Here is a 20,465-nt window from a genome sequence, read left to right as displayed (position 1 = left end):
GGCCAGACTGTATCACTACATCATTGTCCCTGTGTGCCAGGAGCCATGCTGCCATAGACATATCAGATCCCACATCATGATCACTGGACAGCTTAATGGAAGATACACATAGCTGATGTGCTAAAAGAAGAGACAGATGACACAGATCAGGATAACATATTTATGTCACATGATGGATATCATTAAAGATATATGACATATATATCTCACTGCAATGTTACAGATAATGAGTTTACATGAGATCTTGTCTATGTATGGGTCATGGAATCTACATAACAGGGAGTGGACAATTAGGTTACATAGCCAACATACATGACATATGTCATGAATAAAAACAAAACACACACCTGACAACTCCTCCTGAGAATATGGTGCTGTTGAAGAGGGATAATCTTCAACTATCATAGGCAAAAAAACTCATCATTATTAATCACATCATTGCCAGCATTAACCATCTGAACACAGTTAAAACCTACAGAAAGTTTTACATAGACATGCCACTTGTTTGTGTAGTTGATGAGGTTGATGCAGTATGACCTAGGGATGGGAAGATGGACACAGTATTAATGGAGGACAACAACAGGAGTGACATCAATAACATGTATGAAACAGAGTTAAAAACATGACAACAGACTCCCACTGTGGAGAGTCTGTCGACTGTACTGCAGAATCTGCAGTGGGAAAGTAAAGAGAAAGACAACACAGTAATGTATGCAGGCAACAGAATACTGACAGCATGACATATGCAATGCAGTCATGTATGCAGGCAACAGAAAACTGGCAACATGATAATACAACACAGTCATGTATGCAGGCAATAGAGTACTCACAGCATGATACATACAACACAGTCATGTATGCAGCAACAGAATACTGAGATAATGACATACATGACACAGTAACATGGGCTAAGGATACTTACGTGACAGATGTTTTACCTGTTGGCCAGATGGCCCTGTGTCAAAAAATAGTGACATTAATATCATGTATCACAAGTCTCCCACACATTGCTGCAAACTAAACGCCTGTTGCGGAAATGTTACAGTAACATACCTGGTCTGCCTGTACTTGCACCTGTACAGCTTGTGCCCCCAGTGGATGTACCTGCAGTGTACAATGAAAGGGGAAATATTGTTATGACAGTAAACAGCAGTGCCATGATATAATGCTGAGGAAATAACAGGTAGAGGTTACAGTAACACAGTATGGAGACATGAACCTGCCTTTCCCTAGTGTTGTCCAGAAGTAGACAGACCTGTGAATATTAATGCTGACAACATTACAGATGTTGGTTGCACTGTACTGCCTGTACTGCAGTTGCATGAGCACATCTCATTACACTTATGTTTACTGCCATCACCCTGTGTGGATCTGTGTGCATGACTCTAATATACTTCTGTAAATCAAAAATGACAATGCATGAATATGCATGCAACAGTAATAGGCAATGATTTACTCTACACTCAGTCATGTGATGGAAAGTAAGACATACATTTTTAGTCTGGAACTCAGTCTTCTATCCCACTACTGGGTATGTGTCACTCCCCTATTGTTGTATGCAGGCAACCCAGCAATATTGTGATGCTATCAAGGGGGCAATGGTGGTCTACTACCAGCGGCATCCCTCCATCTCTCATTTAGTCTTAACCTGTTGGCTCCATGGAGGATCATGTCTGAATAGGATTGTCAATAAGCCTCATGGGATCTGTCCTGACCTACAACCTCATTAATTATGTTGGTGAGATCAGTCCACACTTCATTTCTCCAAATGGTATTCCATTCTTGGCCAAGGATTCTCTGTCCATGTTGTTAGAGGACATCTATTATGATATCATTTTCCTGTGAGGAGAAGCTGTTACCTCTAGGACAGTTGGCTATCTGAAAAACAGATATATACACATGATCACATTCCTGTGATTCCATTCCATTCATCTGATGATCACTGAGGTGCGGAGACAGCCCGCAGATCCCTACAGTATGTGTGATTATCCTATATATTCTGAGCATTCCTAGGGAATTTAGAGATATATCTCTGTCCCATATATATCAGACAGATGTTTTTTATAACTATTAGGTGGCTGTTGTGACAATTAGCCCAGGGTAATAATTACATAGATATGATAACTGCTTTCCATTTAAGTATGGGTTTGATTCCCATGCTGTTAATTTATTTAATAATGTTTATAATATACATAATTATGAACTTTGTAGCATTACATCTGTTTTCCAATACATAACAACATAATTTCTCACATCCACTGTCCTCATGTGTTACTGATGCCTAGAGCGCCTAGGCAGTTGATGACTACACATTTCATAGTTATCCATTATAATATAACAATATTGCTTACTGTAGCAGGATATGTCTGAATAATAACTCATACATAATTTCTTTAATTCATTCTTCCTGATAAATTAAACATTTTTACTACAGCCCCATTTTTTAAGCCAAAAGAATGCCTGTCCGACTGCTTACACGTGTGTTGATAGTTGTTATTACTTTAGAGTATAGTGGCCAATAAGTATTGGAAGTGCCCATATTCATTTGTTATCTGCAGGAACTCAAATAAACACAAGAAATACCTGTGTGTTATAATGAAACATGAGCCGCCTGTTAGCTTGGCCTAAAAGGAGACTGGCCAGCATGTCTACATTTTGGTGTGCTGTGTGTTCCAATCAACAAGATATCAATAAACTGTTCTCTTGGTTTACTTCACCCATAACAGTTATGCAGGAAAGAATATTGCACTTATTGATATTAACTTTTATTTTCCACACGGGTATGAATAACTTGGTTATTCATATAATTACTAAAAATATCCCTATAATCCATAATGCTCTGTTAATAGCAGCTTTTTAACTGAGGGGTTAGTAAAGCTTGCTCCAGACTGTTATATGTCTAACAAAGGTTTTTACAGTATGGTATTACTTTCAAAAGTATTATTAAGTTCTATTTTATCATTAATTATTTCATTCACTTCAAGAAGCGCATCATCTTTATCTTTTGAGGGAGTGAGATGGGCAGACTGACAGTTGAAATGCAGAACAGAGAAGTTTATGTGCTTGCTTTGAGAAGTGCACTTTGCCAAGGAATATCTTAGTCCTCCCACATACCTTACTATGTCACTCATGTATAGCAACTTGTATGGTTCTATTAAGTGAAGCTGTATGATACATGACACTGCTCACTGTCTGAGAAATGTATGTTTTCCATCACTTTAGCATTTCTGACCATGGTGCCGACATGAATTAATTTTTGCTGTTTACCTACATGACCAGCACGTGTTCAGTTTTTTTAATCCTAGGCCAGGATCCATATTAGTAGACCATCCCCATACAGATGATAACATAACGCCAAGACTTTTCACTGCATTTACAACAACCACTTTCAGTCAGGATGTTGGGCAGGTAGGTGTCATGGTTAAAGTTTGGATGTACATTGCAGTCGCCTTTCTCCCACTCAGTGTTTAAATATGTAAAGTCTATATATAACATTAAAAAATGTGTATGGTGATTACCTAATGTTCTTCAGAAGTAAATTTTCTAGAAACTGATCTGAAAAATGTATATCAGTATTATTTGAGGAATGCATCATTCACAGTTGCTCTTTTCTTTCGGCAGGCAATGAAGACAAGACAAGAAATCACACTCTGTGCATCAAATGGATGCACAGGCTTGAGGAGAATAAGAGGGAGAAAAGTATATCGATTGCTTTTGCTTTTTATTAAATTAAATGCATCTAATCATTGTTACAGGTCGGTATTTTTTAAATTACCATGTATATTGCTTACAATGTGTGAATTCCCATCATGTATCAGTATGGTAAGTGAACATAATCACACTATAACTGTATATAAAACTGTGATTTGAATCCAAAAGTGTTGCGATAGCATTTAGCCATTTTTTCTGCACAACGTTTTGAAATGTACTCCGCAACCTATGTGGCAGTCTGTTTGGTGTATCTGTCACACATTTGCATGTAAGTTTTAGTGCCATGATTGATGATTGTAATGTATTTTTTTGGTATTTCTCTATGTGTGGATATGTTTTTCCAGTAAATGATTTGTTGGGGAATGCCCGCCTATTCACAGACTAAATGGGTGTTTGCATGCTCTTCAGGTCAACATTGGTATTGTATCTGCCTACAACACATTTGGTGTTTTTATTGTGATGCATCTGAGGTTTGCTGACGCTTGTGCAGGAAACTATTTCTTTGTGACATTTCCAAATCAGCAAGCCCTTCAGTTAAACATTGGCGTTGCATCTGCTTACAAAACCTTTGGTGTTTTTGTTACAATGCACTTGTATCCTAGGTTTGCTGACACTTGTGCAGACAGACACTTCTTTGCAGCATTTCATAATCAGCAAGCATGATCAGGATGTTTGCTTTTTGCAGGCTACTGATTGGTACTAATTGTAGGTAAATAATGCATACAGTTGTTCACGTACAATAATGTCAGTACAACATATATTAGATTCTGATATGTCACAGGCTGTGGTAATTGAACATATTAAAATGTTTTTACTGTTGTATTCATTATATTGATGTGTGTTCAGCCAGTTATCATGCTGCCTGGGTCAGACGTTTGTCATATGGCTTGTCTAGTTTCTGCAATATTGTCATCTCACGATCTCCTCATTTTAACAATGACACTTGGTGGTTGTTCATATGAGTCATTACATGCAAAGATTACAATTTATAGATTCCTATATTTATAGATTTTTACTACTTTAATGACCCAGAGGGGCCTTTCTAGGCTTAACAAAGTTTTCACAAAAGAATAATGGCATCCTGTATATAAATAGGACATCAGGGGCCAGGCATTTATAGGGTACCTCTGTCCATAATGGACATAGATGACAGACTTGGTGTAAATTTCCAAATACCCACCCAGTGACTGCGGTTGTGCTTAAATTGTGTAATAGAAGAAATCAGCTTCACATAGATTTCAATCCTGCTCATAGGGGGTGCAGTCTGTAGGACACATATCTGTCTTTAGCATGTTCTGTTTAAGTCACAGCCAAAATCCCAGTCCTTAGGCCTTGTATTTCTGGCACTGTTTGACTTTTGAATATACAGGAGATTCATAATTGTGATGTTTGTGGGTGCCTTGTAAGCCAATCACAAGATCATTCCACATAAATGTATATCAGACTTAATAAAGAGAAAGGTCTTTAAGGCGCTCTGCATAAAGCAGGTTTGTTGCTCATTGTATTCTTTGCTTATTGAAACTCTGAGGTAGTTGTGGTTTCTGCATATGTCTGGTCAGGTACATACTGAAGGGACCATTGTACTCTATTATTGCTGTGATAAGGGCACACTACTGTGTGATAATGACCTCTTTGGACCTGCTGCCATGCCCTTACTTATAAATTATGCAGCAGAAAAGGATTTCCTCACCACTGTGGCAACGTGGTGGTTGAAGGTAAGGCTAGTGTCTATGTATGTACACAAATTCCTGATTACTGGGCTGACCATTGAGGTTTTATTATCAACATGTTAATTATTCATTATGGTTGACTTTGCAAAGGGTACAATTATGTCATTCTTATAACTGATTTTAAGACCATTGCTTTGCCACCTTTTGTTAGTAATAGGCTTTCTTGAAGAATCCTTGTGACTGCATGGGAACCAATGATAACCTCCAATCATCTGCAAAGTTAGTCAGTCATAAATCTTCACCATCTGCTTCCACTTTACAGAAATAGATGCCAAGAAACAGTGGCTCCAGTAATGAGTCATGGGGGACTTTGCTTACTGACTGAGCTCTTCGTAGAGGTGACCTCGCCTATTTTGACCTCCTGGGTCCTATCAGTGAGCCATTTTAGCTATCCAGCAGGAGATAAAATGGTTTATACTTAATTTACTGAGCATGTCTATAATTCCTGAGTTAGGTATTGTATCAGGAGCCTTGGCCAGGTTGAGGTAAGCTCTGAGCACAGTCTTACCCACACGTGACCCTCTTAACGAAGTCAACTACATTTAATAGGCATGATCTTCCTTTAACAAAGCTGAACTGTGATAGGGTCAGTGTTTTCATATTACCTATGTCTTCATTTATCATTTCAATGGAATCCTTACATTTACATATGAGGCTGGTCAGACTTGTGGGCCTGTATTTACCTGGATCACAGATTTGAAATCCTTTGTGCAGAAGAATGACTGTAACCTTCTTTTTTTTTTTTGTGCTCAAAACCTGACTGCAGGCTACACTTGAAAAGTGACTCAAGTGGACCAGAGAGACCAAGTTTCATGCTATTTAGTAAGCATACATGGATGTTACTGGGTCCCATCGATGAAGTGTATTTTGCCTTGGAAAGTGCATTGAAGAGCTGTTCCCTAGTGATAGTTGCATGGAATGTGGTATATGGTATTTCCTTTGGACTATCAGGTGATGAGTGGGACAAATTTCAAATGAACCTCACATTTACATTTACACACAGACATAAGTGCTCAAGAAACACATGTAAGGAAAAAGAAAGGGAATGATGACCTACTGTCATCCACATAGATGAACAGTTTACTGAGGCAGACTTCATTATTAAACAGTGCAGGTCACCATAATACTGTTATGTTTACAAAGCTTTTTTTGTCAAAGTTCAGTTATGTTAATGTGGCCTGAGGCACTGTCGGGCATGCTTCTGTTCAAATGGCCGGATATGTTGCATGTGCTTGATTTGCATATGCTTGCTACACTTCATACTGGCCAGTATTCAAATGTCCAGGTGATGTCCTGATTCCCACTGGTAAGCTGTGTTATGCATGCCATTCTCTACAATGTTGTTTGTCCTGCTCACACTGGTGATGGACACATTCTCCCTGACATGTTCTGTTATTGTTCATGTGCATAACTATAGATAAAGTGACATAGGGAATGTGTTATGTACATTATGAGACATTCACTAGCAGCAACGGTGTTGATTATAATTCTGCTATTTGCTAATGTTTGCACCAATTACAATTAAACTATGTTTTAACTAAGAAGTTTGATGGATGCTACTATACCTTCAGTCTCATATTTGTGTTTGCAGAAGTCACCAGTGGATGTTATGTTAATTAAGTGCATTAGATTGCAGATATGTGCATCAGTTTCCTATTAAGGTCATCTATGATCTTAATGGGAATGTGCGGCATGATAGACATTTGCTTTTCGTTCCTGTCATGTTTTACAATTCCTCTTGACAGAGCATGGGACCCATGGACTTTTTCCTATCAGATACAGATGACTAGCACAGGCTAGGTCACTGCCAGAGTCCTCAGATGATGAAGATGATAACAAAGACAATGATGAGGAAGATGGACCCACACCTACCGAAGCCATCATGCCTGCTGCACACAGAGGAGATGATGCCAGGACTGGAACAGAGACAATTATTGGCAGGCTATCTTGGAGGTTGTGATCAATGTGGTCCAAACACAGATGAGGGACATGATGGGGACATTCTTCCAGGATATAGCACGGGCTATGCACAACTTGTTCAGGGAAATACCTCATGAGGCTCAGCCCCATCAGCCATATCCCTCTACCCCATAAGTATTGTCTGTGTGCTCCTACTGTGTTATGCTGCCAACATGCTGATTATCATATATTTGACTGGACTGTATATACATTCTTGTGCATGCATACCATGTAGCTGCCATGCTTATGTGCTATTGTCATGTGACATTTAATTATGCTTCAGTGAATGTATGACACACATTAACGCATTACACTTTCATCCAATATTCAACTGTCCATGCATTGTAGCAATCAATGTGCATCCAGTGCTGCACAATTAGCCTGTAAACATATTTTACTGAGGGCAACTGACAGACAACTGATGTTGTCCATAGTCCAGTATGTTTTGGATTTGTGTATTGTCATATCATGCATATGCAACAGAAGGACATGTCATTTTTTTATGTGTTTTGTATGACAGTTGTCATGCTGTCCCACTGGCATGATGTGGTATTGTGTGTGATGTGTTGGCAATGCTGATGCCATGGGGGATCATACACAGGTATGTTACAGCTGTGAGCAGTTCTGATTTTCTGACTGCATCAAATACAACTGTAGCATGAATGTATACACAGTGTTACAGATAATTTTTTTCTGTAACAGTACACTACACCATCTTTACTGCATCTTAAATTTCCACACACATTACTTATCCACGTAAGTTCACACCTTCCACAAATAGTTGTACAAATTAAACGATTATACATGTCTCTGCACATAGTTGGATCCATAGTGACAGACGATTGTATCTTTGACATTCACTGACTTAGCACTGATGTACTGTAATGATGCTCACAGGAGTGCCCTCTGCTCAGTAATGAGCAAGGTGTGACATACACTTGCGGCTGTTTAATCAACTTTTGCATGACAGTATATGTGTATGTGCTTGAAATTCTTAGCTATGCATGTTGATGTTACATTATTCCACATTTCTGTCCATGTGACATACATTTTCCATTTGCCTAAGTGTACTTTGTGTTGGCTTCTACAGCACCCTATGTGCTGTACAGATGCACGTGCAGTGTGTCAGCTTATCCCTGCTTTTCCCTGATTTGGGCCCAGGTTGTCCAAATCTTTTTCACCTTCATATTCCCATATTGTGTTTTGCATAAATATTTGCTGTTGTTGCAGTTATTGACCGTGGCCATGTATTATGTTGTTGATATGGTGAACACGTGCCAAATGTATGTCCATTTTGCAATGCAGGACATCTGCACAGAAGTCACTGGCTACTGCCTGCAATACATCCTTGTTCTCATTATACTTGTGTGTTAACCAGTGTACTTTGTTAAAACCCATGTGTGCAACCTGATATTTTTTTAAGCTGTAGTGTTATATTTTATAAATTTTCTTTTGTGTGTGTGTGTGTGTGTGTGTGTGTGTTCTGACCTTGATTTCATGTACGTTCCATTTAGGCCACTGACAGTCATACATATACATCTACACCTGTGAGCTGTCTTTGACATGGCATATGCGTGTGACATATATGCATTCCATTACACATTTGTTTGTATTGTGTAAACCTACTGTGTATTTAGCAGCCATTTTGCTGCTTTGCTGCAATACTGCTATTTCGCACCATGCTTGGTTGTTTGTCATTCACATGCATGGTTGTAGGTTTGGCTCTGTCCTCTGCTGGAGTTATCTAACACGGTTAGAGCTGCATTCTCTCGTACGTGATGTTGCTTGGCTTACACTTGCACTGCTGACAGAGTACTTGGATGTGAATTTATTTATGAATTTTGTGCAGTGATCCTTATTTATTACCTTACGACATACATCTGCCATTGGTCATACACATCCAGGTATGACTGCCACACAGTTTGCAACATGCTGTAACATGATAGGGCATAGATAGATATGTTTATCGACAGTTCACCATGGCTGGTATGCGTCCCCACCCTGTTTGAGAACTTTCCTTTGCCCATGTTGTGCAGTGTGCCATCTGTGTAACTTACCTCTCCTTACTGTTTCCAAACCTTTGTCTGTCTTGAGTTGTTATATTTGTTCTAATGATATACCTGCTGTGATAGCCTTCTCCTCTTCCTTCCCTGTCTTTACCTTTCTGTCAATTCTTAAAAACATGGGGCCTATTCCCACCAAAAAATGCCCATGCCCCTATGACTTTCCATTACATTTTCCTATTCAAATGTCTATTTGGTGTCCCTCTTCTTCTTCCATACCCCACCTCTTCTTTTCTATCTACCTATTTCCTTGGATGTGTGTGTGTGCATGTGTGTGTGTGCGTGTGCGCGCGCGTGTGTGTGTGTGTGTGTGTGTGTGTGTGTGTGTGTGTGTGTGTGTGTGTGTGTTACCTGTGTTCCCTGCACATGTCCCTCACCTATTGTTAGCTACTGTTAGCTGTGGTGATGTGGCTGTGATTGCCCTTCACCTTTATTATTTTTTTATTAGAAATGTTATGAATTCCATCAGAATCCATAAGTGCAGGCATATTGCATTAGTACAAGACTTACAAAGATAACCTTAGATGTCTCTCAGCTTACTGAACAGATTGCTGAAGATACATATTACGAATGCCATGCAGCTTACATTGGAGTAGTTAGCATTTTTTATAATAAGAGAGTCAGTTATATTCTCTAGTTGCCCTTAAACATATTGGAGAGATTCTGTTATGGATATGAATGTAAGACTGTCAGGATGCTTGAATTGCGATAATCTTTCCTTAACTTTGGTAATGTACAGCATGCTTTGATAGTGATTTCTCATTATTTATGGATTACTTGTGGGAATGTTTAGTGCAGTGTTGCTGCTGTGATATGCCCTTGTACACTGAGGTATTCCGAGCTCACTGTGGCACATTTACATATTACATTGTTATCAGCAAGTTTAGTGCTGATATCAGAATAATGTGTTGAACTCCACAAACTTTATGGAATCCTGCCGTAGATCTTAGCAGATATGTTCCACTGCATCAGCTCCATGCTTGCATATGACCCTCTAATACCTCAGTCTCCATGAGTAAAAACAGTAACATCTTAGTAATTAATTACTCTATTTTCAGGTTCACTAACTCCACACTCACAAGACTGGACAAAGACAGGATTACAGTTAGTTGCCCTTCTGGTGCATCTTACTGGACAAATATGATTATAACTTAGTACTATTCCATGTGGATATGAATGACTTGAGGCTCTTAGTTCTGATGGACGTACAGAGAGGCACAATAGATCCCAAAATGCATGTGCCCAGTGCAGGCAAGATGTCTGTTTTGTGCAGAATTCATCTTTCACTCACAATGACACCTGTATACAAAGAAAAAATAATTGGTTCAGCAATTGGCCTAGTAGTTGATGTCATTCTAAGGGGTTCCAATATTTGTCAGTATGTGACAAGATGACTCACACTCTAAGTTGCTTCACTGTGGATGGCCTGCACCTTTCTTACTATGGCTCCTGCATACTGGTACCTTTTTAGGCAGAATCAGGCTAATGGACATCCCAGTGTAGGAGATATTAATGTAGCCAATTCCAGTCCTAAATCAGACAATATCAAGGTAGCTCTTCTCCATGGCAGGAGTCTTAACAAATTGCCAGATCTTGACATACCACTGTTAATGAAAACAGATTCTTGTGCATTTTTCAATGTAAAGACAGCACTCCTTGCATAACTGGATTTTGCTGTTACCATACATTCAGGCCAAATGGAAACTGTAGAAGTATTGTCAAGTACCTCATCGCCTCTACTCAGATTCCCAGAAACTAACAAACCAATCTCATTGAACTCCATCTTACCCTGAACAAGAAAATCTAGAAAGTTATCACCTGCTTCAGGACTCCCCCATGTCCCCTGATAATCATGAAAAATTCTTAAATGTACTTGAGGAACTACCTAGTACCATAAGCACCTTTATAACAGGAGATGATTTCAACTAGCGCTCAATAAACTGAAGCACATATACTTCCAAAGATGGCTATGTGAGACATTCCTAAATGTAATAAAAAAATCCATAGAACAGATAGTTAACAGACAAAATAGAGGACATAATATTCTTTATCTGATCTTACTAATATAGTTTCTACAAGTATCACCTTTCTAGTTTTTCTTTCTCAAATAAATCTAATCATAAACCTGTTAGCTTTTATTTCAAAACCTCTAAAGCCTCTGTAGTAAATAATTCTGAATTCAAGAATTTCAAAAGAACAAACCTCCTCAAATGATATAATGAACTATCCAAATTAATTTGTAGCATCATCAGACTTGACACTTTTATACAAAGGAGTTTTATTTCCACATAGATATGTGCCCAGGCCTGGCCATCATACCCTTCAACCTGAAAACATCAAAAATCTGGACAAGGCCCATGAAAAATAGGTACAAATCTGTGCACTGATTAACATAACATGTGCATACATAATGACATAACCCCACCCACTCCCATGGAATTGTGGGATACCAACTTTCAAACGGAAACAGAAGAACAGACAACCAAAATATGGCACCAAAGTCCCCCTGCAGCCATTCCAATGTCCCATTACCTGGCTATTTTGCCACACTTACCATAAACACTAATGATTTGGATTTTATTTTTATGTTTTATAGCACAATGCACAAACACTAATAGATATCTGCTAAAAAAAGCAATACTGTCTCACAATGAAAATAGACTTGGCAGTAAAATTTCTCTTCCCTTGAAACTCCCATTCATTAAAAAAGTATTGAAACACACACCACATCAAAGAAAATGCATCTGGCCAGTGGTGGAAAAAGACTACCTTTGTGCTGTTTTCAAATCATAGGCCCCTTGCACACAAAACAAGAAACATACATGCATTCTTTGATACACCTTCCTAACTTTATTAAATTATATTTCTTGTATAATACAGCACACATATTAGATTAAATGAGAGTTGTTGTTGTGTCTTTCGGCTTTTTCTGGTTAGGGGTCGCCACAGTGGAATTCCGGTCCGCTAATGATTGGCAGTAGAATTTTACGTGCCGAGTTGCCAGCCCTGACACACAACCTTCAATGAAGGTACGCCCATTCACGCATGTCTCCATGCAGAAGACGCTCTAGCTGAGAATCGAACCGGACAGCATCTTACTGTGAGGTGACAATGCTACCGCAGCACCACCACCGCAGATTGCATTTTAAATGTATTGTTTGAACATTTTTCCAATAGGCAATGAAGCAAAATGCATGAATCAATAATGACAAAATTGCCCAATTCAGAACATTTGCATCATAAAACTCTACTTAAACACACACACACACACACACACACACACACACACACACACACACACACACACACACACACACACACACACACACACAAACACAGGAAAAAGTGAAAATTAGCTAACGGCTTCATGAGAAAAGAAATCAATTACTAAGGAAACAGTTCTGCAGTAAATACTAAGCTCTGCTCCAAAAAGACTGGAAATAAAAATAAATGTAGCTCCATACCATGCTAAATTCTGTAGTAAATACTAAGCTAATGGCTTTCACAAGAAAAGAAATCAAATGTTAAGCCAGATACTGGAAGCGAAAATTAGCTAACAGCTTTCATGAGAAAAGAAATCAAATACTAAGCAAACGGTTCTGCAGTAAATACTAAGCTCTGCTCCAAACTGGAAATAAAAATAAATGTAGCTCCATACCATGCAGCATTCTGCAGTAAATACTAAGCTAATGGCTTTCACAAGAAAAGAAATCAAATACTAAGCCACACACTGAAAGCAAAAATTAGCTAACGGCTTTTATGAGAAAAGAAATCAAATACTAAGCAAACAGTTCTGCAGTAAATACTAAGCTCTGCTCCAAAACCATTCACAATAAAGCTCCATACCATGCTACATTCACGAAGCTCATTTCATTCATGATAAAGACCTGGCAAGCTCTGGAAATAAAAGGACCCTGAAAAATAAATCCATTTAAGCCAAAATAAATGTAGCTCTATACCCACTCTGCACTTCCCTCTTGCAAACAATCCAGTCATTCAAACAGTAGCAGCCAGCTGGAAATGCATGTACGTGAGCCCTTGAGATCACTTCCAACAGGCTGACAGAGCTGACATCATCACACATGTAATGACATCAGCTCAATCCCGAAAAGAAAAAAAAAATTAAAAAAGCTGGGAAAAAATCGTAAATGAAGAGGTGCCACTCAGGAATCATGGTGCCCCATTATTTGAACCCCAAAATTTGGTAAAAACTGAGTAATTCACTATGGTTGGGAGGTATGTTGGCCATAAATACTATAGACAAATATAATGGTTTGTTTAGGAGTAAACTACCTTGATGGTCCAAGAGAATAAAATGGTAAACCATGCAACAAATCTTAAACTCTTCATCTTAAAGATTGCTTCAAGAATATTATGAGAGAAACTGTTATGTGTGAAAGTGAAAAAACTGATTAGAGACTCCAAAGACTTTAAAAAGGGGCAGGCCTTTGCCTGGCCAAGAGCTGAAGGTTCCAGGGAAGCATTAAGTAATAAAAAAAAACAAAAACAGGCCACACCTAATGCTGCTGCAGCAACAACAGCTACTGAAGTGATTTCTGCATGCAATGTTAGTGCAGTAACAGAAGCTACTGAAGTGGTTTTTGCATGTGAGGAAATCTCTAGTTATGTCAGAAGTCACCAGGATGCTAGTAGCACACAACTAGGAGCAAGAAGGAAAACTTTAACTGTTATGGCAGAGGTGCATTCCTCTGCTAATGGACTTAGGGGTGAAGGAAAATCAAGTGAGAATTCAGAATTAAATTTTCCTCTGCCTATTATACAACAGACTGCAGAAATGGAAATTGCCTCAAGAGGTAACAGATTGTTCCAGCATAAACAGTTTTGGAAAATGACTTAATACATAATTTGTCAAGTAAAATTTTGTCAATAGATGAATGTAATGTTTTACAAAATGGCTTAACATTTGTACCAAGTAGAGGGGATGATATTGCAGAAGTTATCACTAACTTGAAAATATTTACACAAAATGTAATGTTGAAACCACATTTTCATTACAATACTGATTCTTCTAATAGTACATTTTCACAATTTAGAAGACCAAGTATGTATATGCCTGTACTGCACCCTCTTGTAGAAGCATTTGAAAGTTATGTGTTAATGATGTTTACAAACACTGTGAAAGTAAGAAAAGTAATTTTAGGAATGTCTTTTAATGAGAGACAGGCCATGATGAAGTTAATGAGAGGTGATAGTATAGTAATTTGTCCTGAAAGTAAGGTGGTAGTGTTAATGGGTTCTGACTGGTACAAAGATAGGATGAAAGTGATGTTAAATAATGTTAAGTTTTATAGAAAGTTTAGAATGCTTGACATATTAAAGATGGTTGATGCACTGCAAACTGAGCTGAAGAATATGTTAACAAATAAAATGTTGGATCAAGGGTTATTTGACTATTTTTATATGAAACATCCTAAAATATCAGTTATACAGAGTCTCCCAAAAGTACACAAGAATCCTACTAGTCCACAGATGAGGCCCATAGTGGCAGGACAAAAGTGGTGCACCGAAGCAATGTCTATTTTTGCGGAGAAAAAAATTAAGACCATTTATTAACTGTAACACACACATCTTGCAGGACTCTAGACAATTTTTATGTGATTTATATGATTTTACTCAGGCTGTTTTTAAAAAAGGCAAATGGTATTCGGTTATACTCGATGTATAGTCCTTATTCACTGTAATACCAAATACAGTAGGTATAGATTGGGTTAAAATTTTTTTAGATGAACAGAACTGTTTCTCGACTGAGAAGGTTGACATGCTATGTGCTCTGTTTAAGATGATTTTATATACAATGATGTCTTCCTTTTTGATAAGGATTACTACCTGCAGATAGATGGTGTAGCTATGGGCACATCATGTGCCCATAGCTATGCCAATCTTATCATGCTAGTATGGGAGATACAACATGTATTAGGTAGCATGTTAGGCAAACATGTAATTTTATACAAAAGATTCATGGATGACCTGTTTTTCATATGGGAAGGCACTACTAAGGAATTGTCATATTTTTACAATTATATTAATACAAGCACAAGCTTTTTTAAAGTTTGTGATGACTTGTTCAGATCGAGAGGTTAATTTTCTGGATGTGTTAGTGAAGGTAAAGGAAGATGGGGCAATAGATACTATGACATATAGAAAACCCTGTTACAAGAACACTTACTTGCATTGAAGTAGTATGCACCCACGTTTTACCTTTAATAATGTGGTGAAGGGGCAAGCTATAAGAACATCACAAGTTAATGCTAGTGAGGAAAATTTTAAGAAAGAACTGAGAGATCTAGAAGAAAGGTTTGTAGCAAGGGGGTATGATAAAAAGGAAGTATCTGAGAATCTAGTTAAAGTAATACAAAGAAGAGGGAATGAAGGAAGGCTTTGTTTTTCCTCAGATCCACCTGCATGTGTGAATAAGGTAGATGAGCTTAGGTGTAGAGTACCAGTAACATATTCTAAGGACTCTAAATGTGTAGTTGACATTATTAAAAAAACATTGGGGTGTCATGACCACAAGCACAGAATTGAAAGCTATAATAGGTGAATGTCCCAGTATAGTTTATAAGAAAAATAAATCTTTAGGTCAGCTGCTATGTTACCCCAAGTGTCTTATGGGGTATGATAGCAGGAAACAACGACATGATTTTTATAAAAATAAAAATAATACTAGACCTTGTTATAACTGCAGTTTTTGCAGTTATATAGATCAAGCAAGTGAATTTTTTCACCCAGACCAGAACAAGGTCTATAAATTTTCAGTGGAGGCAACTTGTAACAGCAGTCATGTGGTTTACCTAGCAGTGTGTAAAACCTGCAGTAAATTTTATGTAGGTAAAACGGATGGAAGACTCAAAGAAAGCATAAGAAAACATCTGAATGATATAAGAAATATTAGGGTTAGGAATGCATCAGTTAAACATGTAGCAGACACTTCCCCAGAGCATTTATTTAGGTTTCAAGTTATAGTTATGGTACAGGAAAGTCTCATGGGAGGTGATATTAGGAATTAAATAGTGTTTAGAAAGCAAATGGATTATCAGATTAAGAGCAGATACAGGGTCAGGACTTAATGATAAAGTACCACTGAAACCAATGTTGAAAGCACATTCTCTTTTTAAATAAGGGAGTTTTACCCAACTCCCTTTCAACCCTCCCCCTCCTTTTATACACATTCACTTTTACTATTAGTACTGTATATATTTAAAATGTTATTGCTTTAAGAGTTTTACTAGGATATCATGTGATTTTTTCACTTTGTTATTTAATGGTCATTAAGTTAGATAGATTTTATGTATCTGATGAAGCAGATGTAATGCTGCAAAAGCACTTATGCCTTTGCCTGTGCCTGTTTTCTGAATAAACTGTTCTTGGTTTTATAATAGTCTGATGTTGCTTCATCTTACTTCTGCTTGTTGGATTTATTTTTTGGTTCAAGATGCATTTATTCAGCACACACTGGTATTATTGGACTTTTGCATTAAGTTTGTACAATCCTCCATTATGGTCTGAATTAGAGGTTTTTCTAAATGTTATGGAGGCACAAATAATATATTTGTTGAATAGTAATTGTAAAGGAAGTTATTATAACTTAACAGCTAAAGAAAGATGTGCCTTTTGTGGAATTGCTAATAATGACAAATCTGAATGTGATGGAAGTAAAGAAAGGCAATGTTATCACCATTATAGTAAGAGAAATGTATAATAAAATGTTCAAATGTTGGCTGGTGTGAACTTTTATAAAAAAGCGACATTTTTAGATATCAAAAAGCATATTCCATGACAGATATGTTTTTAAGTGACTGGTTTTGTGAAAACAGGATAAATATGGAGATGAAACATTATTTGGAAATTTCTAACCCTTTAATAAGCAAAATCTTTTGACTACCCAAAGTCCACAGTTCACTAGATGATCCACCACTTAGGCCAGTGGTGGCCTGTGGTAAATGTAAAATTTAAACTATGTCAATATATGCGGATAAGATGCAAAGAAAGTGGTGGTCAAGGCAGATTCTTATATACTAACGGACAGACTTGACTTTAAGAATAAGATGAAGGATGCTGCTGTGTTAGATTCTGATTTGTTGTTGACCCTTAATGTGCCATCTGTATACAGTTATTCCAAACCCTCCCCTCCCCTCCTTTCCTTTCCTTTCTCTCTCTATAGCCCCTTATTTCTGTACTTATCAATAACACCTCTAACCACACTTCTTCTCTCCTCACATCTCTTATAACTATATCTACCTGTACCTTTCCCTTACTTTAGTTAATGACAGCTGCTAAAATGTAACAACTTATTTCTGTTGAAACTAATATTTTGTTGGTGCTATTATATAATTTTATGTCACATGCTAAATAATGCTACTTGTACTGTACTCTGTGAATTCAAATCCAATTACTATTATTGTGTGTGTAAATGTTATTTGTGGAGCTTTTCTCCAGGGCCTCTGCTGAAAAAGGACTCATGTCCAGTCAGACTTTCCCGGTAACTAAATGTAAAATAAAGTAAATAAATCAATACATAAAATAAATAATGACTTAGGGATGGCAACTGTAAAAGCAGAATTGATTGACTCCAAAAGTTTATCTTTGGAACAAGTAAGTTTAGTAATGGAAATTTTAGATATTATTTTATCTTACAATTTTTTTTGAAATTAAGAGACCTTTTTATCAACAGACTAATGGGTAGCAATGGGGGTTGCAATGGCACCCAGCTATGCCAATATATTTATGAGTGGATGGGAAAAAGACAACATTTTTTCTAATGCTTTTTGTAGTAATATTATTTTAGTTAACCATTTTATTGATGATATCTTTTTGACAAAGAGTGGAGAAGTAGAAATATTTAAGGAATTTTTGCACTTTATTAACAATGCTAGTGATTTTTTTTAAAATTCACATTGAATTGCAATAAATGTTGCTTGCAGTTTTTGGATGTAGTTGTATATAAAGAACTGGGGAAATTGCTCACATGCGATTTATAAAAGAGATTTACAAATTAGTGCTTCCTTGAATTTTACTAGTATGAATCCTAGGAAGACCAAATTTGATATTATAAGAATCCAGCTTAATAGAACTGACATGCTTACAGATAAAGATTCAGATTTTAGTTATGAAAGTAATGTGCTATATAACAAGCTTTTAAAAAGAGGGTATCCTAAGGGAATGATTGAAAAAGAGTTCAAGGGAAGTATAATAATGACAAATAAAGGAAATGTGAAACACAAATCCAAGGAAAACAATATTCAGTTCAGTCCCACTATGTGAGTTAGTACTAGAGTGGATGAGAAAGTGACTAAAAATATTATATCTGAAAAATGGGAAATATTGAATAAATTTCCTTCAGTAAAAAAGTTGTAGGAGAAAAAATTTGTTTTATGACTAAAGAAGGGAAAAGTTTCAAAAACTTTTTCAGGCCAAATTAAGACTCCACAAGAAAAACTGTAACAGAATTGGAATGTTCAGATGTGAATGTAATTTTTGTTCCTATTTATATACAAGGATCACTGAAATCAAAGTTAATAAGTTTACCATCAAATTACAAGGAAGGTATTCCTGTAATTATAAATACGTTGTCTATTTAATTCTAGGTGTTTCATGTGATGCCTTCTATGATGGAAGAATGACTATGAAGTTTCATTGTCGAATACATGAGCATTTATATGCAATACAAGCAAAAAATGATAGAAGTGTTCTTAGTAAGCATTTTAACACCAGTAATTGTAAAGTTGAGATTATTGTAGTTGTCTTAGATCATGTTATTAATTATTACAGTGTATTTAATGCTGAAGAAGAATTGGACTGGAGGGAGTATGTTTGGCAGGTTAGGTTGGATGCATCTTGCCCTTCTGGATTAAATGACAAGGAGAATTTTAAAGTATTTAAAAAAGAAAGAAAATAAAGCATTAATTATTTGATTAATTAATTATGTTACTTTAATATATAAAAATGTTGTGAATTCATGTTTCATTCAGGCTGACAAAGCCTCGAATAGAGATGAAAGCTCTTACTGGGTGATGGAATAACGTTTTGTTGTTTTCAGTTTTTAAGTTGCTCCAAGTTTCTTAAGCCATTTTTTCAGTGTGGTACTATTAATTTTTGGTAAGTATGTGATGCTGGATATGTGTGTGGTACTATTAATGTTTGGTAATTATGGGGTACTGGATATGTGTGTGGTACTATTAGTGTTTAATAATGATGGGGTACTGAATATTTTTGTGGTACTGTTAATGTTTGGTAAGTATGTGGTACTAAAAAAAGCAACAAAAGAAACAAAACCACAAACAAACTACTGAAAAAACAAAAAAGGCAGACACTGGTGTTTTCTTTAAAAACTTTAGTACTTTTGGTTAGCGCTTTCGTCAAGTTTCAATACACTTAACTTCTTCAGACAATACATAAAATGTGAAACCCAAATTTAAAAGACTCATTCATAGTGACATGTTCCACAAAACACCACATGATTACACCAATCACGATAAAATCCTCTTTTAAAATGAATACATAACCATTATTTAATAACAAATCCAAGCAGTATAAAGCCAGCTGGTTAAACACACCTAAAGCATAAAAAAAAAAATCTCTCTCTCTCTCTCTCTCTCTCTATATATATATATATATATATATATATATATATATATATGTGTGTGTGTGTGTGTGTGTGTATTCCCATTTTGAATATTAAAATTAATTTAGTCGAATATAAATAAATGAAAAATAAAATAATAATAAAATTACTTAAACAGCACATTGGTGCTGAAAAAACACAATAAATATGCCAGTTCATCTTTGTAATGAATTTATATCATTGTTTCAAGCTCCTTAATTTCAGGACACATGCCAAAGAACATATATCATTTTGGCCTGGTCCCATGTATGCCCTGGTCCTAAGCTGCCAAATCAATTCCTTAACTTCTAGTTTTAAACCCAATGGGCCACCCCGGATGTCGATATCAACCCAATCGATCACCCTAGCTGTAAAGAAATG

This window comes from Protopterus annectens, chromosome 1.part2, assembly GCF_019279795.1.
Source record: "Protopterus annectens isolate FY-2018-M chromosome 1.part2, PAN1.0, whole genome shotgun sequence".
NCBI classification, from domain to species: Eukaryota; Metazoa; Chordata; order Ceratodontiformes; family Protopteridae; genus Protopterus; species Protopterus annectens.
Note: the sequence above shows the minus strand (reverse complement) of the source record.